Genomic DNA, 25,928 nt, shown 5'->3' with positions numbered 1-25,928 from the left:
TCCCAGCATTAGGTGTTAAAACACTGCATCGAAATTAAGTCATACCTTCTGGCATGAATCAGCAGCTAAATCCAGTTAATTATCACGTGTATCTTGGGTAAGAGCATCTCTTGGGTAACTCCATCATGGGTAGTTCGGTGCCAGAAGAACCTCCAAGCCTAAGTGCTAGATGCACTACCAGGGAGCATTAGGCTGAGAGTTGTTCTTAATACAAGAAAACCCAGAAAACGAGGCACTGAAGTAGTTACAGTTACAAGTTACATAATAAACTTGTCACTGGTCATCGTCCCAGATAATTACAGACACACTGAATGTTAAGTGTTGAAAAAGCAGTGAAACACCCAACTACATAAGTTAAGACTCTATTACTGCGTTGCTACAGCGCCCTGGTCCTCCCCGGCACCCGAGCCCCGCCGGGAGGACACGCGTGGACCGGGCACACCTGGGCAGGCGGAGGCGACACCTCGCAGGGCTGCAGCTCGGGACGGAGGTTACCCCCCCTTCTCGGACATTGCGTTATTTATGAGCCATTTTCTAGGTAAAAAACCAACCAAACAAAAGAATTCGGAGCTGCAGGACAGAGTCCCAGTTGAGCGCGGGTCTCCCCTGCCGCTGCCGGGCAGCGAGAGCATCCCCCCGGCTCACCGGAGCACCGGCTCCCCCCGGCCCTCAGTACCACCCCGCTGCGCCAGGTTAAGCTGCTGGCCCGGGGAAGGGAGACGGGACTGGCAGCCCCTGCACAACCCCATTCCCTCTCGCCGGGACTGACGGACACGCAGCCAAGTTCCGGAGCTCTCTCCCGGCCTGAACGGTCCCGAACGCACAGATCCCAGTCCCCGAGCCACCCACCCCGCCGCGGGGCGATCCCCGGCCGGGCGCTGCCGGACCCCGCCGAGGGGGGCGGGACGTTATTTCCAGCCTGACTCACCCCCGCTCCGCCCCCCGCCCCACTCCGCCAGGGGCGGGACCGAGCGAGGCCGCACCCCCGCCCAGCGCGCCCGGCCCCCCCCCCCCCCGCCCGCCCGCCCGGCACGGACCGCAATGATTTAGAAGTTCAGGAATCCCACGTGACGTCACGGAGGGTGATGTAATGCTTCTCTAAATAGAACGTATTGTAACCGTCCCTCAGTCCAACGTGGTTCCTCCGGCCGCGCTGCCGGTCCCGTCCCCGCCGCGCCGCGCCGGGCGGTAAGTTCCTAAAAATACGGGGCTGCCCCGGGAAGGCGCCCGGCGCGCAGCGCACCCCGCGCTCCGCCGCACGGTTCTGCACGGCACGGCACGGCACGGCTCGGAGCGGGGCAGCAGCGCCCGGGTGAGCGGCTGGGGAAGGGGCAGCCTGTGGGCGCAGGGGCTCTTCCCTCCGCCACCGCATCTGCTCCGGAGGCGGGAGCGCCAGTCCCTGCCGCGCCGCTGCCGGGCTCAGAGATCCCGCCGTCCCCTCGGTGCCCTGCCGTGGCGGTGCAGGGAGAGGGGGCGTGAGCGACCCTCGCGTCCCTTGGAGGATCAGGCAGGGTAGGGCAGCGGGGTCCCGGGGCGCAGGGCCGCCGAGCTGCGGGGCAGCCGGGCTCCCCGCTCGCATCTCAGGGAGTTTGGGAAATCTCTGCGCGCCGCTTCCCGGGATGGGATGTGATGGGATGTGATGGGATGGGGTGGGATGAGATGGGACGGGATGGGGCGGCTGTCGCGGGGCGCAGGCAGCACCCCGCTACGCTCTACCCCGAGCGGGGCGAGCAGGCGGGCAGCTGCCGGCGGAGGGGTGGCGGTCTCCCCGCACCCCACGGCGGGCTGGACGGCTCCTCGCCTCTGCCTGCCCCGGCGGCACCCGGCAGTGACAGCTCGGCGGCGCGCTGCCTTGTCGCCCCATCTCTCCGCCGCCCCTAAACTTCTGCACAAGTTTGGCGGCGGCGCCTGGGCGCCCCACCGAACCGGGTCCCGCCGGCGGTGGCCGCGGAGCGGTGCGCTGCCGCCTTCCCCCGTGAGACACCCCGGGTGCCGGGCTGCTCCCGGCCCTTACGTCATGCTGCGGGCCGGTGCGGGGCTGATGCTCCGCTTGTGATGCCATCGGGTCCGGAGGGGGGGGGAGTGTTGGCAAGCAGGTCCCCGCTCTGCAGCCCCGCTCTCCCTTTTCAGCCCAGCTGCTCCGCTCATCGGGCCCCCTCCCCAGCTCCGCGCACCCCGCCACTGTCCTCTCTTACAGGGGTCTCTCCCCAGCGAAGTTTTCAGGACGCTAAGAGCTTCAGGAGTGTAAGGGGAATACTTGCTAAACTCTGCCTCTTCTATTATTTATGTCCAAGCATGGTGAGTGATCCTTCATCTCCAGGACTTAATCTAAGCTTTACAATCGGAAAGAGAGAGGTCTTTCACAGATCGGGATAGGAATAAAGGAAAATTAAATGTCCACATGTTTAAGGGTTTTTTGTTGTGTGTTTTTTTTTTTTTTTTTTTTTAATCCAGAACGATATTAGGAGTATTTTAAGCAGCAAGATTAGAAGATTTCCATATATTATCAGTAAGAAACAGTGCTTCGCTAGATAAAATTAAAGCTTGAATGGAAGCATAATAATTACTGCAAAGCATCTTGCTTGGGCTTTCCTTGAGACCGTGCAGTTTTTGGAGAGATACTCACCCGCTGGCTTGCACCAGACTTTCCTCGTCTGGCCATTTGGACAAGCAGCAGTGCGTCAAGTAACAGTGGCTGAGGAAAACTTTCTTGTAAGAAACTGTCATGCAGAAATAATCCAGAAACCGGACTGAAAGAAAATTGAGAGGTGGTAGGTGAGAGCCGAATGCAAAAATGTAGTGTAATTTGTGGGGATTTCGCTGAAGGCGATGCACTTTCATAAGGGTATGGTTTATTTTCAATAGAAAAGTGTACAGCGTTGAAAGTCCCCGCTCGGTATTTTGTAACTTTCATGTGGTGAATGAGGTTGTCGGTCTCAAAAGCTGGAAATTCTTTATAAAAAATTGCTAAAATCCTTATTTGTGACTCCTTAATCCTAAAGGGAGCTGTACAGGTCGCAAAGCACTAGGGAAAAGTGTGATTAATGATCAGTGATTAGTGATAAGTGATTAGTGGTTTTATTCAAACTGTTACCTCTGACCAGAAGCACACATCAGAGGATTAACAGGCTCTTTAGATAAATGCTCATTAGTGGAAGGGGGAAAGCAAAGATAATAGGCATGCACACAGGGACAACTTTCTAGGAAAATCATTCCTGTCTCTGGCATAATAAGCTCTATTAGCAGAAAGGCTCTTTAATTTAAAAGTTGCTTTTATCTTGTAAATCAAAGATAGATGTAGAAGTTCGCTGAGCTATTATAGCCTAAATTTTCCCATATCCACGAGATGTGGATTATCTCAGTAGTGATATTTTATTTTATTTTTTTATTTTTTATTTTTTTTTTTTTTAAACCAGCCTCACAATTGAATCTTTAAGACACGGCACATTCCCAAGTGCTCAAGCCCTGCATCCCGAGGCATCGGCTCCCAGCAGGCAGAGCAGAGCCTGCTGGCAGCTGGACTAGATGGCGCAGTCTTGCTCCTTGTGAGCGTTCGGTCCTTGGGTGATGATGAACTTAGCAAGTAGCAGCTTGCTAGGTGTCCTTCAACACTTACAACAAAGTTGATTCTGTGCTGGGTTGGAGGCTAGACGGTGCTACGAGTTCGTAGTCACATTTTCCACGTCAGTTAATCTCGCGAGTTAAAGGCTACTGGAAAAATTAGTCTCATTTACTGAAAGAAACGGTGAGTGAGAGAAAGACGGAGAGAACGAGAGAAAGACAAATATCTTCAACCTGAGACGTAACTCTTCATTGAACTGTTCTATACTGCTTTAATGAAGTACAGTTCTGACGGCCTTAATTACCGAAGCTTAAAAGCTCTTGGGAGTTTTCCCCTCAGCTATCACTTGCAAAGTCAGGTGTTTTTTGGTGGTGTTTTGTGTGTGTGTGGTTTTTTTTGTTTTTTTTTTTTGTTTTTTTTTTTTTTTAAGTCACTAAAAAGAAAGAATCATTGGTGTGGTGGTTGAACAAAACAACTTGAACCTGAGTGTACTCTACAGAAAATGGTAATGAGTCTGGTTTTGTGACAACTAGCCAGGGATTTCTGATTACTCTCTATCACGCGCGGATTGCGAAAAACTGGTACCTACTGCTGCCCACACACTTAAGGATTTTTCTGCTGTGCCGTTAGCTTATATGGGATTTATGTTTGTTTGCATCTGTGGAGATCATAAAAGTTTCAAAACTTTAAAGGAAAAACTTGAGTGAAGCAGGGAATAGAAATAATGAGTTTATGGCATGAAAAAGCAACTGCTGTAGTCTCCTATTGTTACATCTTTGATTGGAGACTGTTAGGAGTAGTCAGATTAATGCTTAAAATCAAAAAGTTTTGTAATAGCATATGAAAAAGGCAATAAGCTTTTTCTGGCACTCTTGAATATTGGATGGCATTCTTCCAGGAGTTAAAATTGCAGTATTTAAAAAACTTTACACTTCTAGAACAATCAGAACCCTTTCCCCCTCACCAAAATATCCATTAATAGTTCAGCTTCAATTTATCAAACTCTACCTCTGCTAATTTTAAGCGCAGGAATGTGAAGGGAAGCAAACCATGTATATAGATTAAAAGAAAAGATAGAAGTGAGACTGTACATGTCATTTTATTTACAGCACCATTTATCAAAAAGACTTTCACAGATAAAGTGTAATAGTTGCTTTTTAATTTGATATTCACTTCCTCACTTTGAGAATCTAAAATACACCGCAATCGCTTACATTTATCCTGTGCACTGCAGAGGAGTCTCCTGTAAAAGGTTGTTTCAGTGAGAGCCAGAGTTCACTCCGTAGTTGATAAGACAGAGGCAATCTGACAGTGCCTTCCAAAGGCAGCTTTTATGTGCTAAACCTTCTAGCTTTGTGTGGGCAGAATATCTGTGAGCTCAGTGAGTCTTGCAGAATGGTTTGAAACTTGGTTATTAACTTGTCTGCTTGTGGTCCCATTTAAAAATCTGTCTCTGTGCCCCTGATCAAGGCATGAGGATCTTAAATATTAGAAGAGTTCTTGCAAGGTTGTTGCTTTTGAAACAATTTATTTAATCAAAGACTTTTCCTCTAATCTTTGTCATCTGGTGTCTCTGATTCCTGCTGTTAGTTAAGTTTCTGGATTTTCTATAAACCTGCTGCTTTGCAGACTTATACCAATGTTTATGTATTATTAATTGTCTTTCAGGCTTAATTTTAATTCCAGTGACCATCTTTACTATAAACCCTTTGTTATGAGAAAATTATTTCTGGACAAGATTTTGCAATAAATGCAGAGCAAAACTGTTTCTACTTAAAGCTTTCTTTTATTTATTTTATTTTAATTTTTTTTAATTATTAAGGACCATATGATTTATTATTGGAACAAAATGGTAATTTTTCTCAAGGCCCGCAAATACTGATTTTCATATAACTCATTACAGGAAAACTCTACTCAGTAGATGCAGTTGCTGAAAACACGGATACATGTATAAAGCAACAGGTCCTTCAGTTCTGCTTCATAGGTCCAGGCGATTCTTTTGCTTTGATTTGGTTTTAGTTATCGCATACTAAACAAATTAATAGGAAGACACACATAATTAAGGTGACATATTTGGCTTATTCTTTCCTCTATAAACTTTCCTTGCACCTAATATGTATGAGTCCTAGTGGAAATATTTAAAATGCTTTGAGACTCTGCCAGTCACAAGTACTAGGAGCTGGGCCGATCAAACAGCTTGGTAGGTCATTGCCATTTTGCAATATCTCAAAAAATTTCTGTTGATTTGTTCTCTCCCTCTCTCCATGCTGCATTCTATTTATCCCCTGAAAAAAGCCTGATTTCTAGGTAAATTATATATTCTGCTCTGCAAATTACAATGCTCTAGGACTTTTAGGGCTCTAGCCCTAAAATAGTATTTTTAGGACTTTTGGATTTTTCTGCCTTGAGAGATTATCAAAGTTGATTGCAATTTAAAGCAACAGTTTCAAATAGGAACTATGAAAACACACTTTCCTCTTACCAAAACTTATATTACTAAGCTCATTTACAATTTTTCAGGTGTAGTTTTCTCTGACACAGGCAAAACAATGATCTCAGACAGTATCTTATCATGCTGTATTTGAACATTAGCCATATTACGGTAGTAAGTACAGAAATTAGTCTTTGTAGACTTGACAGTGAAAAAAAAATGGTGTTATGGAAATACTTGGGTTTTTGTTTGTTTACATATAATCAAAGAAATGATCTAAATTAACTCAGGTGTACATAACAAGAACCACATACATAAAATAACTATTTTGGTGATGCGGTGAAAATACTTGTTGAAGCAGATAAGCTGTTACGTCTTGTTACATCCAAGGAGCTGTTCTGTTGGTTCGTGCACTTATCATTTGCTCCTATTATGGCTCAGGTTGAAGGGGCAACCCCCACTCTTTAAAATAATAGCACATCTACTATTTTTCAGTAAGGTGTTATTTTACTCTGTAATTGAAAATACTGAGAAACAGCATTTTTTTCCCATCACATGGGAAATGCAGCTGTTATTTGCCCTTAGAGAGTTTAGAAAGGGTTGGTTGCATTGGTTTGTAGTTTCTAGATGGCGATATCAAATGCTATTTTACAAACACAAAGAGATTTTCCAAGGATTTTGCTGAAGGCTGTAGGATTTTCAAAGTAAAACATTGAAAGCTTATGACAATTTCCTTAGCTTAAGAGATGTTTTGCTTTTGGTTCTTGTTTCCGTCTCAGGCTTTTTTCGAGAATTTGTTCAAGACGTCAGTCCTGCACACAACTTCAAAATAAATGTCTCAAAACATTGTCATCAGCAGTGTTTGCCTAGGTGTGCAGTTTTAATAATCTCGTTCTTTGAGACAGCTCATGTCGCTGTTGTGACACTATTCCACGTATGGGGATTTGAAGGTGCAGGGGGTGCAGCCCCACTTGGCCAGAGAGCTCCACTCAGCAGGTGATGAAAACAGCAACGTCTTTAGAAGAAGCCAGGAGGAATGAGATTTGCCTTTAATTGGGGGAAAATACTACAAATCCTCTATTACCTTTGCCAGTATCAGGAGGTGATTCTGCTTTTCTTTGGCTCGGACTGTTTTCATTACTCGTACCGGGGTACCGAGACCGCTGTTAGCTCAGGATCTGGGCATGGTTCAATCTCACCCTCGGCTCTCTGCCCCACATAAACTCTACAAATAGTTTCTATTGCCTTTTTGTCCTTTGCAGTATTTTCTCAAATGGCTTTCTTTGCTCTCATCTCAGTTTCTTTCCTTCCTAAGGGCCACCACACAGTGAACATTTCAATACGGTTGAAGTGCTTGGTCCCAGTCTCACTGTACTTGTGTATTTTGAAATTTTTGGTCCAGGCATGTACTGAGCTTAAACTGGTCATCCTCAAACACAGTGCCTAAATTTAATACAAGGGTTATCAGAGAAATTTAAATTTAATTAGGCTGATCTTCTTCTCATTTAGAGGAAGAAGTCGTATTTTTACCTATTTCCTTTCTGGGCTTATGCCTTCAGTTGCTCTTTCATTGCATTTAAGACAGTGTTGTTCATAGCCAGCTTTTTTTCTGAGCTGTTTGCAACTACTCAGAAATTAATTTGCCTCATGTGGGAAATTAACCCGGACCAGTGATTCCTGGATTTAACATCTGAGTTTTTTTCTTCCGGCCAAATGTAAGTAATGCTAGTTAATATGTAATGCTCAACACAGGGGGCTCTGTAGCACAATAAACGGGATCTGAGGTTGGGTGTAGGATGTGTTGTGTGGAGCGGCTACAACGGTAAGCACTAAGTGGAGATGTTACCATATTGTACTCTCTCTCTATTTTTAATTTCACCCCCCCACTCCTTTATTGTGCTTTAAATCTTTCCATGCTGGAGTCCTGAGTTAGCATGGTAGTTATCTGTAGAATTACCTGTATTCTGTCTAAGTAAGCAATGAGGAGCTCCAAGATATGGATGATGATACTATTAATACTAGGTCACTCGGTTGCGCATTGATGCTGCAAACCACCTGCCAGTAATTTGGTCCTGTGTGAACTAGTTTACCGTTATTCCCAATCCAAATATACCTCTCACTTAACTTTTTAAAAAACTTATATTCAACAGGAATAGTCAGTTGCTAGGTGAGGAGCTTCAAACTGTGCATAGTAAATTATAATTCCATGGATACTACTCGGAATTAGTTTTAGCTGGTTGGTTAAATCTATGCCTGCTTTTGGTTCTGGTCAGGTCAGTGAATGAGTTTGTCACTAAATATTTTTAGGAGACCAGCAGGAACTCCAAAGGTGACTGCAGTGTGTGATGGCAAAGAGTCTGGAATTGTGCTTGTCCAGAAACGAGCACTGTCTGTATTAGAAATTTGGGGAAGCCAACACCTCACTTATAGGAAACTTAATTTCTCAGAATAGTAGTAAAATGCAACCTGAAGAAACTAAAAGCTGAGCAATAGAGTAGGAAAAATATAATAAATTGCTTTGTTCAGGATTATCTTTTACTACCTACTGCTTAACTTCATTACTGAGTGAACATTTTAGGAATAAGATTTCTTAGTTAAGGGTTTGTGAGGATTTCAATTACCACATCGACTTCCTTTTTGGTGACTTAAAAAAAAAAACGAAACCAAAACAAAACCAAAGCACAACTCCTTTTGCTAGTGGTGGGCAAGTGGAGGGTGGACATTTGCAGGTGGTTTTTTTTTGAGATTGAAGAGATTGGGATCAACATCTGCAGAGATTTCCATAACTTCCCAGAGTGTGCACAAAATGAGGGAAGAGATTCTGTAGTTAAAACCAAGTTCCTTCTTCCTCTTCTTACTCTGGAGTGTATCTGTGTTGCACTGAAAGATTATCTTACACCTGTTATTAAATAAGGTCAGTGTAAGTTTCTTTTACTGGTTGTGCAATGGAAAAGTATTTTTAAAAGACAGTGGGGAAAAAATTAATTATGTCAAAACTAAACTGCTTTCTGCAATTACTGTATTGCTCTTTCGTTCTTTATCGCTAATAGGGATTCAAGCATGGATTCATGGATTCAAGCATGACAATAGGTTAAATTCAAGTAATTGCTGGTTTATCACAAAAAGTGAGAGAAAGCAGTAATTTAACTATTTTGATGTTAATCTTTAAAAGACAAGTTTTTCTATATAACTTTCTATGAAAGCAGAAAGGATCAAAAGAGCCACGGGTTTTACGACTGGGTAAGGAGAATTACATTATTGTGGATTTAAAAAATATCATAGTAGAGCCTAATTCTCCACTCACCCTGATACAAATCTGGAGCAACTCTATTGAAATCTGTAGAGTTACCGACCGCAGTAACACTCATTGAGAAGAAAATTAGATTCACGGGGTCTATAATGAATGTAGCCTACCAGTTGTGCGCTGTGCAAATCCCATTATTAAAGTAATAGCCTGACATGTCACGTTAAGGACGGCTGTTTCCCCAAGATGAACACGTTTGTAGCTCTCCTCATCTTGTGACTACTTTTTCAGGGGGCAGGGGGATATTGAGAATACTTATTTTGTGCTCAATTAATATTCCTTCCGTGCACTCTCCTTCCTCTCACGCGCTTTATGTGTGGGTGCGCAGTCTGCACTCTCCATCATCTATCTGTCTGTGTCTCTTTGGCTGTGACAGTCACCGCTCTTGCCTCGGGCTTGCACGACGGAGACGAAAAGCCCACCAAGATTTTCAGTTAAACACGGCAGGATATAATTCTGCTCCTAAATATGACGTGCATTTTTATGCTTAACAATGCTGTTGTGAATTGGGAATAATGCCTTAGATTTCAGTCATGTTTTATTTGTGGAGGTTTTTTGTTTGTTTGTTTGTTTTTAAAAAAGAGATGGAAGGAGAAAGAAGCAAGAAGGCAGTGTAACCCTGCAGTTTTAATAAACTGAAGTATTTGCAGTGGAAAGCAAGGCCCAGGCCACTCAAGCATCTTGCACAGTTTCCAGGCTGACCTGCAAGTGAGAGCAGACAGTGTCTTTCAGAAATTGTGAAAAATCTCATCAGTGCCTGAACTACTCTGATTTTTTTAAGCAGCAATTATAATGGAATTTTGAATAGCAAAAACATCATAAAGAGTGATAAATAGACAGTGTCCGGTGTACAACCCCCGCCTCCCCCAGCCCTAATCATCCGCACTTGCTTCCAATTTTCTTCACTTGACCCAGGATATGTGGGGTCAGCTCTGTAGCTTTTGAAATTGGTATGAATTCATTGACTTCTCTAAAACTGTGTGGAGTGAGGGTATGGCCCACAGTTTTTTATTAATGGCACACAATGGGCAACTTCTTCATATAATCTTTTGTGGAAGGATGTAACAAAAAGTTTAGGCCTGGTAACCACTCTGGTGTGGAAAGGTTCTCCACACCCTTAACAATCCAGAAGTTAATTTATTAAAAAAAAAAAAAAAAACAAACCCACAACTATTATTTCATTGCCAAACATTTTAAAAAAGCACTATTTATGTAGGCCCTATATAAGCACACATTGTCTTATGTTCCTTCTGCTGGCCTTCTATTTGACTAAACCATTATTCTCAGAGTGCTGCTGTGCTGAGATCATCAGTGATGATGGTGTGAAAACAAACAAGTTTTAGCATGAGAAGTCACTATATAATTTGACAGGGGGGTTGTCAGCATCAAAACATCCACATTAATTTAATCTCTGCTAAAAGCAAATTAAAAATCAGGCAGCTGGTGGGGAAAAACACGTTTCTGGGAGAAGGGAAAGGGGATTGGATCTAATTCTGCAAGGTGCTGTGTCAACTAAAAGAAGGACCTGTCTCAGTCCCCATTGGAGTCAAGGGGTGTTGAGGACACTCAGGAACTAGTGGTATTGTGTCCTTTTTCTCTGAAGTTTAGTAAAATTGCTGAGATGAAACTTAATTCCTCATAAATTCAAACTCCTAGCAAGTTCTTGGGTGAAAAGCCAAGATCGAGATAGCCTCCATCTCTTCAATAGAGAGCTAAAAAAGTATGTGCTCTAATTCTGTAGCCTTCAAGGAGCCCTTCAACATAATGAGCAAAACAAGAGCTGATATTCTGCACATACCTCAACGGTACAAAAATTCTAGTTCAGAGAAAAATATTTCTGGCCTCTACTACATTACATAAAATATACAGCTTCCTATTTTATTCTATTGAAAGTGATCTTTAATGCTATCAAGAATGTTTTTATATTGCCCAGTGTTAAATTAAAAAGCTTTGGGACTAATGGATGTAGGTACATATAGTCAAATAGGCACTGTGAAAAATAAGCTATGAAATGATGTGCCTGCCACCTGCCCTCCCTTTTTTTGTTGCTCGGTGAAAAATTACCATGGGTTCTTTTTAACATAGTTAAAGTCAATGAATCCCAGGTGAGTTAATCAACTTTAAAATATCCTAAAATGTAGGGGTTCCAGCTAGTTTATTTTACTGTTGTACTGTGACCTCACACTTGTACCTTTTACTGGATTAACTAAATTGAGTGGAGCTTGCAGGCTAAACAAGGAAACTTTTTGAAAACATTGTTCCCTCTATAGCAGTTCGGATACTACATCTTGTATTTTCTCTCTTGCGTGATGTCTGATTCTATACAATTTTTCTTGCCAAAAAGCTGGTATTCCAAAATATTAGGACAGCCTATTTCTAGGCTGTCAGTCTTCCAGTTTTAATTTCGGAGTTTTCAGTCAGTGCACTGTCAGCCAAATGCTTTTCAGCAGACTGAAAGTTTTCAGGGACAGAATAAGCATAGGAAAAATATTTTCAGCATTGTAATTAATGCTAAACTAATTTATAATGAGGACAATAAGAGCTGTGATGCTGACTGTCTTATCAAGCTAGACATGGAAATATTTTTTTTTTTAAATTTGGATTTGCTATGTTGGTTTCAGGTAGATTAAATGTCCTGAGGATGCCTTGAAGCAAAGTGTTGGTTTGGCATGCTGTGTAAGACGAGGTCCTTGCTGTACCATTATTTTGAGGAAACATCCTTTAAACAGAGGAAGACATGGTGCTGGGAGAGCTGCTGGGCCCCATGGCCACTTGCATGGTATGTGAGCACACACTGCACGGTGGGTGCTGATGTGGCTGTGGAAGCCACCTTATGCCTTTCTCCACTAATAAAATTGACAGCCACCAGGCTTCAAGTGCCTTCAGAAAGACTGAGAAAGATTTCAAGCAAATCTCTTCCTTGGCTCCAGTGCTTAGAAAATACTGGTCTATAAGAGGAAAATGCCCATGTGTACATTTACAGAGGTTTTAGTGCTGTGTAGTACCTGAAACATGCAGGTATCATGTGGAGAACGCATTTTGTAAAATACTGAGTGTTTGTAGTTCTGACACTGCAGAATTTTAAGGGAAAGAAACAAAACTGCATTCGGGCAAATTAGTTTGTATGTAGATACTCTTAGGTACATAGTAAACGATACATGGCAATAAACAGTGTAGCTTACTGCTGGGGGAGAAAAAAGGCAAAATCAAGTGCTGAGTGCTATGGAAATAACATATCTTTGTTAAAGGCTGGTTGTGAGAGAGTGAAATGAAAACACAAAACCCAGTACTTTTTTAGCCTTTTGTAATTCTGTGGATAACATTTTGCTCATATACCCAGTGCCTCCCTAATAGCCATCTTCAAAATATATGCTAAAAAAGTGTCATCCTTTTGGTGCCCACATTAAAATGCTGGTTATTTCTCCGTGTAATGGCCAACTTGGCTTTGAGCTGTCTGTGGCCTCAAGTATGGTGGATGTGAGGTGGCCTCTACAGCGACAAGGTCCTGACAAAGCCTCTTCTCTCTTGCCAAGCCCCATATTTAGCACAGAGGGGATTTCCTTGCCGTTGTGCAGAGAAGACAGTTGGGCCACGGAGTTTCTCTGCAGCCCCATCTGATCCTGAGTTAAATCATGTAGCAGTTGCCAGGGGTAAGGTGAGCATCTTGTGAGCAGCAGCTTTGGAGGGGAGTTCATCTGTCCTGTGCAGACAGGCTGGTGACATTTTTGGAGGAAAAAAAATATTCACCGAAGGCTTTCACACAAAGAAATTCACTGAAAAATACAGCGGCCTGAAAGTGTTCACAGTTACAGATCAGATTTTGTGACTAGCTTCAGCCAAAATGAAAGGGGAGGAAAATATGTGAAAGAGTCAAAATACTCATTTTCAACATTTTTTCAAACTGAGATACATCTCCTTTGAAAATTGACTTATATTAAGGCAGACACAAGGCACTAACTCTTTCAGAGTTGGATTTTTTGGTTTTTTTATTAGTGCTGAATAAAGCCTTTCAGGTTGATGGAAACATTTTAATGTTTATCTATCTTTATCTGTCTATTCTCAGTAGTTCAGGGGGCTTGGGTCTCTTTACCTTTCTTGGCTGCACAATATAACGTTGTGCATGTAAGAGAGGGGCAGGGTCCTGGAAAGCTGTGTTGGTTGAGAACTTCAAATGGCTGGATAGAGGCCTTTTCCTGGCCAGATCTCCTGAATATTTTCTAAGACTTATTCAAATCTGGTTTGATGTGACTGGGAGAGAGAAGATGACTGCCTTCCCTGGAGGGCAGTGCAAAATCGGCTTCATCAACTGATGGGATCTGAAAAAAATGGCTCAAAGAAACCAAGTCTTTGTATGGCAACTTTGCTTAGGATAAATTTGATGGAAGATGTCATAAGAATGTGGTCAGAAATACCTTGGAATTTTTTTTTTTTTTTTCAGCTAAAGAATTGCATAGTTGTTGAATTCAGAAATTAGAGCAAATGGAGAAATAGTCCTTGGTTATGCTACTGGCTTATGCTTTTAGGGTCTTTTAAAATTTATTTCTTCCTTAGGGGAAATGTGGATGTCTTAAATGGAAACCTGTTATTGGAAATTGTCTGGTGAAAGTTCTGATAAAAGGTTAGATTAATTAGAATATTCAAGGATGGATTAAAAGGGAGTTGAAGGAACAATTAATGTCTTATAGGTATAGATTTCAGATTTTTTGTTTGCCTTTGAGCAAATGAGTTTCTCAGTTTTTAACATGAGACTTACTGGGTTTTGGGGAGGAAGAAATTATTGCTTTTGAGCAAATGAGTTTCTCAGTTTTTAACATGAGACTTACTGGGTTTTGGGGAGGAAGAAATTATTGCTTATTCTAGTTAAGTGTGGAATTGCATTTCTTGCAGCTTTTCTTAAATCATGTATTTAATCTCCATGTGATGGCTCTTTAACTTGTCTTTTCAAGTGTGTTTTTTGGTGGCTTGATGGTATGTAGAACATTTCCTTCCTGTACTTCAGCATTTCTAACCAAAATCTGAGTATGTTTGAAACCTTAGCTTATTCACACTTCCTAATCATAATCCCCTTGGTTTCCCTGTCAGCACCTTTTTGTGGTATTTCTCTGGACACCTCTATCTAATATCTCCAGAGGTTATTCTACAGAGTAACCTTTGACAAGATCTATTACTTACTACTTACTGCTTTTAACAAGGTGAAAGGAGGTCAGGCTCTGTAAAAGGCAGGCTTTATTAGAAGACTGCTGTGGAGTCTCTTGGTGGCTTGTCCATCTCTTCTGGCAGCACCGTCTGTGAATCGGTTCAGATGCCTCCTCTACACCACAAAGAAATTTACATTTATGACTGGATATGACCATACGTCCCTGGGAAGTGGTTGCCACGTGTGTTATGAAGCTCCAGGTTGTTTCTCAGTCAAGGTCATAGCCTACTGATGCACCAGCTGGAATCTGTGAGATTTTTGCTGTCAGATTCAAGTGTAACAGAATTTCAGGCTGTCAGGTTTTGTGTGATCCATTTAATTGAGCTTCATGACCAGTGCTAATGACTTTTTCTGCTTCAGGAATTGAATTGGTAATTTGGTTACCCCTCCTGTCAGACTTCAGGATCTTCTAGATTAGAGTTGGTGTTGCCTATTTCTTTAACCAAATTAAGATGCAAAAGCTACCTCTTTCTGATTGGAAAAAACAGATTGCAAAATCTTACTTTGTCAAAAGAGTAACTACAAGGTCCTTTTGGTTAACATCCAAAATCTTAGAAATAAGACAAAACATATTTTCTCCCAAATTAATTAAAAAGCTGAGAAATTGTACAGGAGACAGATCCCAGAGGTATCTAAAATGCAATAAAAAAAAAGATGTCTAGTAACTTTATCTGTATGCATCCTCTAAAAATGAATGAAAAATCTTTCTAGGGAGCTTAGAAATTTCTCAGTCTGGGATTTTGTCAATGAAGAGAAATTATTTTTTAGTCTGTTTCTATCAGTTACCTACTACATACTGCTCCTTTGTGATTTCTGTACAGGTAGAACCTACAAAAACTGCTGGTATACCTTTCAGATGCAAATAGATACAGGGGAAAAACCCACTATGTGAGGCTTAACAGTATATCATAAGGACTTTTCCTCTCATCCCCAAGCTCTGAAAACCAGGCTAACTTGTTGCTAACATAGCTTTCGCTTTCTGTCCAGAGTCTGTCTATTAGCCACACGCAACGAGTGACTGAAATGCTCTGTCTTGGGATATATTTTTAATTTGATTTATCTAATGGGAACAGATTGCCACATGACTACCATGAATGTATGGCATGGGCAGCTGGGGCTAAGCCCGTCACAGAAATTAAGCATGATAACTGCGTGTGGAGAATATCTAAAGGTATATAGGGAGACCAGGGTGTGAATGTGAAATATATATTATCATACCTCTTCTGCTTCAAACAAGAAAATGAAAAATGAATAAAAGTAATGCTTTTATTTCAGTATGATCATATAGACATTAAAATATATATTGCTAAGGCAAAACAACTTTCTGCAAGATGAAAAAGAGGTTTCTTTGGTGTGTGATGATTCTCAATGTTCTGTCTGTTTCCTGTGTCTGCAACCTCCCAAAAATTAATTAATTAAGAATTTAGAAGTCTTGACATATTCCTTTATGCCAAACTCACTCTTTATTTTTCAGCATGCAGATAACTCATTTTCTGATTTTTATTGGGTGTTTTAAATTTTATTTTCAGTTTTATTTTTTAACCATATCTCTGCCTTTGTTTCAAACTCCTTGTAGCTGGATATTTAGTAATTTACCAAGCGAATTGGCCTTCAGCTTAAGTTAAAATTAAAAGCTGTATGCTGTGGGCAAAGTAAAGGCTCTGTCCTTTCTCAGATGACCAAGTGTTCGCAGAATGTTTCTTTGAGACTGAACCCTAGAGAACAAGACCAGAAGGGTGTAAGGCAGCCAGATGCACCAACATGGCAGAGCAGGAGAGGGATAAACAAAACCTTACAAATAGAGAGGTGGAAGAGCTGGGAGTCAGTTTACTGGCCTGTTTTTGAAGTGAGAAAGATGAAGACTATCTAGTGGTGGCTTCAGAAGCAGGAGGTGGGGTAGAGCCAGGGTCAGGCTAGCCAAAAGCAGGGTGAAATCTGCTTCTTTCTCTAAGCCTTGGTGTTCTGTGGAAGCTCTGAAAAAAGCCACAGAGTCAGCCTCCGTAGGTGGAATCTGTCCCTGCTAGATACTCTTGATCTTTTACAGTAAACCTAAGTCTTGATACAAGTTCAGTACAATTCTAGTATTAGGATTTGTGCATTTAAAAATTCCAGCAAAGTAAGGTACTACCAGAATAGAAAGGAATTACTTTCCTCTCTCTACTCTGTTTTGACTATGATATGATAACTCACAGTTGATGAATAACATCTGATCCACATTCTGTCAGAGAAGCTTGCATGTGCGCTTCTTTGTTTGTTTTACTTTTCCCCCAAACCAACCACAAAAGCCCTGCTGCTCATTGGTGTAAAACCTTGCATTGACTTACAGGGGAATTCCGCCGACAATCACAAAAAAAAAGATGCAAAGCCTGTAGTGGGGGACAAAAAAAGGTGATGCTGTCCCTCCTCGCATCTGCTTTCATGCTTCCTTTTACTCAAGATTTTCAAATATTAGAAGGGTTAGAAACAGTATATGTCCCATTCTTGTGGCACGAATGCTTTACAGTCTGCCTTGGACAAGACAGAAGACTCTCCACGGTGCACAAACTTTAAACCAAACCCCTGCTTGGCAGTTCTCATAGTGAAGTTCTAGGTGGCACTCAGCTTTGTGTCCAGCCTCCAGTCTGATGGCTGGAAAGTCTCTCTACTGAGCTACCGAATCCCTTATGAAGTGTAAAAGACTGTGAAGCTGTAAATACAGAAAGAACGGGTGCTCGGAGTGTTAGGTAAAAGGCAAACAAGTTTAGAGGAGTTAAAAAACCAAACCATAACAACAAAACAGAAAAAAAAAGAAAAAAAGGAAAAGGACCAATGGAACCTTGTGGGTATGGTGATGATGAATTCCCTTGATTGTTAACTTTTGTTTGTGCATAGACTGGTTGGGAGAACTGAGTTTAATTTAAATGCATTTTAGATTTTCTATAAGGTACCTGTATGGTGGTCAACTTTATGTGGATGAAACTACAGCTACAAACCTGTTAGCAGTTGAGAAACTCACAGCTCACCACCTCACACCCTCACCTACCTATGATGAGACCAAAAAAAAAAAAGCAGCTACAGGGCTTTGTGTCCAGTGTAAGTTTTACTTCAAACTTGGAAATGAGAGGCCTGCTTGGCCTAGCCAGGAGCTTGCTTGTCACCCTGGGTATGTTTTTTTTCAAGTGGTGGTTGACCACGTGCTCCCTTTGCATCGGTGGGAGCAGAAAACTGGGACCTGCTGGGAGCTGGGGCTCTTGGTTTTGAGTTTGATCTGTGTGAGCTCTTGCCATGCATCTGACTCCTGCCTGAGAGGATGCATCTGTCCTCCCTTCATGGGTATCTGCTGGACAGGGGGAAGACAAGTCCCCTGCCCTGCATTTTCCTGCAATATTTTCGGTAAGTGGTCTGCCTGGGCTCCCTGCCTAAACACAAGCTGTGGCATATATCAGGGAATTCCCCAAAACCTAGCTATGTCTTAATGTGATGTGCAACAGTGTTTCGAATGGGAAGCACCAGTGTAGCAGAGCAGAAGGGGTGTAAGCAGGTTTCTGGACATATTCAGTGGTGGTAGGAGTTGTGGTAGGTAGGTGAATGCTCCTTGCCCATGAGCTGGACTCAGTTTGGAAGATGGGATTTTGATTTCTGGCAAGCCATGCTGACAAGAAGGGAAACTCTGTGCTCCCAGAGCAGTGTCTTCTGGTGGCCTCCTGTGATGAGTCTCCTAAGGCTGCTGTAAAAAAAAAAAACAATTGAGGAAACCGCCCCAGGTGAATTGGAAGAGGGATGCAAGTGTGGAAATGCGATATTTCCCAATCATTAATGTTCTCAGCCCCTCCCACAACTCCAGGATAAAGTTCATTTTCCATAAGATAAGGTATGTTTTCTTATCATGAACAGAAGACTCCAAAACAATGTTGGCTTTCATTTCAAAGCAAAGGGGAAATGCTAGTTCAGAAGAATCTGTAAGTAAGTGGAGGTACTTTGTGTCAAAAGACAAGTTCTTTTCTGTCTATAAACACTGTTACTCTATTTGCAATATAATACTGTTGTTTATACTTTGACTTTTTGTGTATTAGAACAAATTTACTTTTAAGATTATTAAATGCTCTTAATTTTTTAATGTTCTTTTTTACCCGGTTGTGTAGTGATAATGATTTCTTATGAGCCAAATTATTCGGGTTAGGTGTTTTTCCTGTGCCAGCTGGATAAAAAATCTTGTGGTAAATTGGTATGGTATTAAACCAGATTGCTGCTGTTTCTGCTGTTGTGCTGGGACTGCTCTAAGATGCTTGTAATTTCTGCATTTCCAAAGGCTTGGAAAAATAGTCTCACGAAAAACTAAACATAGTGGGTAATGAAGGCTAAAATTGTTTGTACTAATCACATCAATTGGAAAATGATCTTCACTCAGCAACTCTTTTACCAGCAAATTAAGACAGCAAGTGAGTTATGCTGGTGTTAGGGATTGGTTTTACTTTCCAGCAACTTGTAGTGGGCTCTTGCTCTGTATTCTGCCTCCAGAATCTTGTCTTCCTCTGTGTGAGAACCTTCCTTCTCAGTTCTGTGGTTTGTGTAAAAAAAGTTAGTATGTATATGCTGTAATGTGTTGCAATCTCCCCAGTAAAAGTCCAGGTTTGTCGTCTTTGCTATCTCAGACTTTTTAAAGCAATGGATGCAGGCCGTGCCCATCTGCCCGTCGACGCAAAGATGCTCAGCCACGGTTCGCTTAGCCCGACTCAGCATTGAATGTTTGCTAAAATTGCCGGTCCATGGTGAGCTCAGCCTTTCTCCCGTGTTCGGGCTGTCGGGCTGGGCCGTCTCTCTGCACCCACTCACCACCAGAGGCTGCTGGCGACACGGCCCGGCTGGAAGTGCAGCTCTGCAGCATTAAAACCACTGTGTACGTTAACATCTTTGTGATTGTACGCTACTCTTAAAAAAAAAGCAGAGCATCATAGGTGTCAGTGATTATTTTGTATAGACAAATGAGAGCTCTGTTGTGGTTTTCTTGTTTGTTTTGGTGTGTGTGTGTGGTATTTTTTTCCTCCCCCCGCCTGGGGTGCATGGGGTTTAATCAGCAAGACTCAGATCTGTAGATCTGGGGATTGTTCTCTCAGCATAGTAGTAAATCATTGCTAAATCTTAAGGAGATGCTCCACAAATTCTGCTGACTATCAGTGTAAGAGCTTCACATCCAACAACATTGATTTATTTAAGTATAGGTCTTGTGCTTTTTGAGACCATACCATCTGCTTAAATTGTGTTTACTGAATGGAAGTCAGTGTTTCACTGGTGAATTATATTATTATTAATAATAAATGTTATTACTTTGAAACTGATTCTTGCATTCTTTGAATGAATAGTTTTAGTTAATATCACATTACTAATTTACTGAATAGCTACTCACTCTAATGCAACAATAATAACTGGTAATTACTTGCTGCAAGTTACTTCAGTCTGCTTGCAGGGTTCAGCTTTGGAGGAGAGGAATGGAGATATACATGGGATAGAGAGGAGGTCATATTCTTCAGCGTTGTGAAGTCATGTTATTAATTCATGTCAACACATTGTAGTCTGTAAATTCACCACCCACTTGCTAGGTGCTGGAAGCCTTTCTCCAAAGGAGCTGTGGTGGGGGACAGTCCATAAAAAAGGCTTGCTGGAGTCAGCCCACAACTGCAGTTCTGGTGTTTGCATAATTGCTGTTCTGAAGTGTGTAACAGCTACAGTTTAGTCTAATTACAATCCTAACAGCTGGCCCATGTTGAAAATGACTGGAAATTTTTTCTAGTGAGACAAGGGGAGTTTAATTTTTTTGGTGAAGTAGTTCCGCATGTCTTAATGCTACGTCCAGTCTGAACATGAAATACATATCTGACACACCAGCAGACTGTATATATGTGTATGTACTTTTGCTAATGTTATTTACCTAGTGTACATGGAAATTTGTTAACTCTGAATGTGAGACTTCAAAGTGCAGCCAGGCACATGATTGAAAGTTGAAAGTACTCTTTTGGGTGTACACTGCTTTCCCTATGGTCAGCTGGAGCCATCAGTGCACCGTCGGTGAAAGGTATTTGCTTTGGACCTATGTACTGCTGCAGGCCAGATTTCTTTTGATGAAAAGATGTATGCAATTATAGTGAGTGGTTTTATTGGTGAATATTTAGTTGCTCTGCATAGTTTTCTTTTCACAGCATGTACTACCGTATACACCAGTAACATAAGCCTTGCAGAGTGATATCTCCCAGTTTAGTGCAGGACCCCTAAATTAACCAATATAAGAAACTTTATGTTCTAGCAATGGACAAGAAAAGGTATAATTAGCCACTTTACTGTAGGAAATAGTATGTAAACAAATATATGCCAACAAGTACAGTGTGTTAATAAGCATGTAGAGTACATGCAGGATAGTAACGATTGCAGTATTTCTCATTTTTCCAGGTGCTAGTAGGTCTATGATGGTAACGCATTTGGCTACAACAGGGACAACTGTGAGAAAAAAACTTTTGTTTTATAGCTTCCCCCTTCTATACAAAACATAGTACAGGGAAACAGAAAAGAGATTCCTGCTGTGAAGGGGCAGTGGGCACTACAGAGCATGTGGGTATTTCATGTACAGTATTCTGGGCATTACCATGAGTGGACACCATGTTACTAAGAGAAGCTACTCTCCACGAGATAACTATCGACATGAGTACTGCAGCTTTGACTGTCGGTAAATCCAGGTGCACATAAACTGTGTTCATGAGTTGTAGTCACTTGGGTGATCTCACAAGTGGGCACCAGTGGGTTTGGGTTGTTTTTTTTTTTTTTTTTGTTTATCTGGGGGACACTGGGTTGTTGCTCAGTTCTGATTGATGACCAAGTGCCCACTCGTGGCTTAGGAGTGAACTGCTGGGATTGTTGTAGTTGTCTTAGCCAGTAGATCCTTTTCAATTTGACATACTCTCTTTTTAGTTTTAAATGTTTCTGCTGGGCATTACTAACACAAGTCTGTGGGTGGTTAGCTTTGTTCCTGGGCTTCCCTCTTCATGTTTTTGCTTTGGCTGCGCCTCATGCTTGTAGTGCCTTAGAGCTGGCATCTCCCAGCTGCCTTTGCCTGTTGTCACTATCTGGGCTTTGACTTCCAGGCTCCCCACTGCTCCCATCCCCCTGTGCATTGCTGGGTATTAACTGAATACAAGCATCACATCGCTGATGCATGTCAAATCTGGAACGATGGTCAAACACTCTACCCACTTGTGTCTGGGTGTTTCTTGAAGGTTTTGGATTTCTTAGGATTTAGCTCTGAGTCCCCGTGTCTGAAGCAGGAAGTCATATTGCTTTTCCATTTCAGCTTACTGGTTTTCAGCCTCCTACTTCATTTGTGTTTAGGAATAAGTGAAATCAGTTCTTACAGTCCCGAAATGCCTCTTCCTTGACATCTTCTTCTACAGTGAGAGCAACATTAAGACATGAGTTTCTTCTCACATCTGGTCCAATTTACAGTAGGCAAGGATGGTGTCCTTGGTGTCTATATTTGGTAGCCAGTAGATGTGGCAATGTGCCAGACCTACTTTTATCACCATAAACAAAGGTGCTCTGGATATATCTGGGTAGTATTGCCTCAGCTGTTTTTTTTTGGCCTCCTTGCTGTGCCTTTTTTTCTTTGCTTTTTTTGAACTAGTTTACCTCCTCTGATTTTTCCCCCCTCTGTTTTGCTGGCCGCTTATCTAGCCTTTACTAGTTTCTACAGGTAGAATGCCTTTTTGCAGGGTTGCTGGATTCAACAATTCTCCTAAAGCATGAAAAACTCTTCATTTTGGCTTGTTTTTGCTTGGCTCTACCTTATTTTCTAGGTGTTCTTGTCTTTGAAACTCAAGCTGCGTGTTCAGTCAGGACACTGCGTGACCCACAGAGACTGTTCATCCTCAGGGTATAAGATGAAGGAGTTGTGGTGTTGTATTGCATTCAAATCAGTGTCTCGCTCTGCCCTGTTGCCCAGCGGTGGGTGGTGCTCCTGTGAGTCATCTACTATAAATGCCAAATGATAGCATCTTTCACTTCACGATGTTCTTATTGGCAGCGTCGTGCATCACCAGCACTTGGTCACATTTCTCCCGTCTAATATTGCTGCTCATCACAACTGCAGTGATCGTGTTGCAGCCGGCTCCACAACCCAGCAGGAACCTAGCTAGACGTTTGATCTGGTGGCACAGTTGCAGATATAGCTGACAGTTTTCTTGCACAGTATTTGTACATAGGCAGTCTTTGCTGAAGTTACATTCCAGATATTCTCCTCCTATAGGAAATGTTTCTGTCCTCAATCACTACTTGCACAACTACATGACCTACTCACTTACCTCCCTCCCTGGGATTACTGCAGCACTAGTATATAAAGTAGTTCTGTTTCTCACAGTTGGCCATAGTCTACACATTTTTTTTTCTTTCAGTCTTTCCTGATGCTTTCCAGATCCTGTGGACAGGCTCAGGATGCCAGCAATCTCAGTTAGTCTGTCTTTGTTTCGCCCTCTAAATTCTTTAAATGTACCTCTATGTACTTAATCTTCACTAGAACTTATCATTGTTTTGATCCTTTCCCTGTGTAATTCAGCTGCCTGTGTTGTTTGCAGATATTTACCTTGGGTTAAATTTGTTTCCTTCCATTGATCGTTCTACAAATGCTCTTGCCCTAAATAATGATTTTTGTCTCTCTAAACTTGAAGCGGATGGCCGCATTCTTAATTATCTAATGCAAGCATCCGTTCATTCTTAATGTCTCATGGTATCAGGTTGAATTTTTTTTTTACAGTATAATTTTATTTGAGGTCACTGAACTCACTGTATACAATTTATCACTTTTCCCAATATTTCTAGCATTTAAAAGATAATTTTCTCATTTACTATTTGTTCGTTTCTTCCCTATACTCTTCACTAGTATGCTGGGGGAATGATGGAAGAGTAAAGTAGTAAGGCTCTTAGAAATTTATACAAGTCCAGGTCTTGCTCCTATGACTGCCTTTCGTCTGAAAATCTAACTTTTCTGTTAGTTTGGATCCCTCCATGCTGCCAGTACTTTGTTTCTAAAAGTTATGTGTGTCTTTGTTTTTAACTCTCTCCCTTGCAGTTATCCCACTTGGCTGGTTGCTGCCTTGCTTTTAATGTGCTGCGTGCTGGTTATTAGTGCTAGACGATTTGGTTTCATGAGTAAAACTTTTTAAAAATAAAAAATAGCCTGCTACTCTTGTCAATGCAAAATGCTGCATGATACCTCTTTAATTTTCTAAACCTGTGGGCAGTTTTAGTAAAGACAAAGGCAATCAACTGCTTGTCATCTCCTGGCCTACTGATGTGCAGGGAAGCCCTGCATACCCGGCACACCCTGAACGGGCTGGTGCAGGGTCACTGTTGTGATTTAAGGCAGGGCAATCCAGGTCTGCACGACCCATGGGGAACAACACTGATGCAGACCTGGCTGCCTCAGAGCCACTCAGGTGTCTTTGGACTATGTTTTCTAGTGCTCTAAGTCCTACCAAGGTAAATGTTATATGGTGCAAACCAGTCTGCATTGGCTTTGTGATAATAGCTCAAGCAGAAGGGTGGTGTTTAAACCATCAGCCTGAGCTCACAGCCCTGCCAGAGCCTCATGGGCTTTGTGTAGCACCAGGTCCAGTGTTTCTCCATCTGTAGCACAGTTAATCCACTGAATCTGGTTAAGCCACCCATGGGTAATTGAGAGTTGAGAGTGCTTGTGTGTCCTGAAATTCAAGCATGCAATTGAGTGCTTTGATGAATTGGGTACTGATGATTACTCAAGGTGCAAACCAGTAAGGAATTGGAACCAGGATTCCTGGGACTTCAGTGGGAATGTGAAGAAAACAAAGCAAATGACAGTCTTTAAAGCTGATTTACAGAAGCAGGTGTGCTAATCCTGCAACCCACTTACTCATGGAGTTAACTTGGGAAGACCAAAAAGAATACTCCTGTCTGTTTTGCAAACCTCTCTCTCCTTAAATTTTTAACTTTGAACCCTGTATCATTTTCATTTGTTCTGAATGCAAGACTTCACGGCCAATCATCTCTTGTTTTCATTTGTTCTCATTCTGATGCCATCTCTCAGCTGAAGTCCCTTTGCTCAAGAGCCCTGCCAGTAGAACAGAGATAATAACACCTCCATACCTTCTGATGTTGAAAGTTGATGTATGCTAAGCTCTTTGCAACTGACAAGTGCCTACTATTATTACAGCATTATTTTACTGTGGATCTCCTAAAAGTTTTTAACTTTTACAAATTCTTTCCACATTTGCATTTCTCCTGCATTTGCCAAATCTTCAGATTCATTCCAAATTCAGAGCCAATAACATTATCGCTGTTAGTCAGAACTTGCTTGGAAAGGGGGTTTCTTCCATATTGGCCCACACTCCGTCATGGCATTGAACACTTGGAAGGTCTTGGCCCCTTTTCCGAGCACCATTTCAGATTCATTCATGCCAAAGGAGGAAAAGTAATTGTCTAAAAACAAGTGATCATAGTATCTTTTTTAAAAAGTCATTATGTTAATTTTCCTCGAGGGACTTCTCTTTGGATTGTTCTGTAACTTAATTAAAAAAAAAAATAAATAGTAATCTTGGTTCCAAAGCACTTGGAGTTGGTACTTCACTTATAATGAATTGCATTTCCGGGGAGAAACCAGGCCAGGAGTCGTTTTCAAACTTCTAAATCTGTTTTATGTGGTGTATAAGAGATTGCTGTCATCACCCAGATGCAGGAAATACCAGTGCTGGGCTTAAGGGGGACAAACTAAACTCGACAATGGTCTGAAAAGAAAAATAAACAATCAACCAACCATTTTTATAGCTTGTTTTTTCTCTTGCTTTAACAGTAACATTCACCTTCATTTACCAGAGTTCTGTGAAACATCTGTATCAAGCCTTAAACTTGCATGACCTTAGTTTAGGTTCAAGGTTCAATATATTCCATGTGCATAGATGATTTTATAAATCCACGAGAGCTCTGACTCTATGCAAACCTTTTTCCCTGTCCCAGATTTGGCCTCCTTCACGCTAAATAAATCCAAGGACAACTTTCTCTCTCTGTCTTTCTTTCTCTGAAGATTGCTGCAGGGGTGCCCTTGAGGCTTGCAGGGTGTTACAGGGCTTAGGAATAAAGAAGGGAAGTTGCCTCAGAGGATGAAGTCAACCTACTGAAACAGCTGCCCCGGACGGAGTCCTTTATAACTTGAAGAATCAAATTTAAAGGCTTCATTTTGCTAAATCTTCCAAAACAAATGGTTCAGCATTTGTATAATTTTAAAATCTGTGCTTCTTATCTCATTTGTAAAATTGGGACAGATCTCTAAATGGCTCTGAGCAAGCCTCGGAGCTGAACAATTTCTCTGCTTCAGCTGCCTAGCTATATTTCTTCCCAGGGCTCCTGTGGGTTACTTTAAAACTACGCAACAAATAGGTGCATGTAT

The 25,928-nt window shown here is 41.8% G+C and overlaps 1 protein-coding gene across 6 annotated transcripts in view; it reads left to right on the top strand.

The window, feature by feature from the left end:
• The first annotated feature begins 1,137 nt into the window (after window positions 1-1,137).
• CREB5 (cAMP responsive element binding protein 5) overlaps window positions 1,138-25,928 on the top strand; it is a 260,643-nt gene continuing 235,852 nt past the window's right edge. For 5 of the 6 annotated variants that reach the window (XR_014183407.1, XM_082046229.1, XM_082046228.1 and 2 more), the window contains exon 1: window positions 1,212-1,312. The gene's annotated coding sequence lies outside the window, so the exon portion shown is untranslated. Of the gene's footprint in view, window positions 1,189-1,211; window positions 1,313-25,928 lie in introns of those variants that run through there. The other variant, XM_082046227.1, reaches the window with a different exon arrangement.

Source organism: Streptopelia decaocto (assembly GCF_964273445.1).
Source record: "Streptopelia decaocto genome assembly, chromosome: 2".
Taxonomy (NCBI): Eukaryota; Metazoa; Chordata; class Aves; order Columbiformes; family Columbidae; genus Streptopelia; species Streptopelia decaocto.
This window is presented reverse-complemented; position numbering and strand designations above follow the sequence as displayed.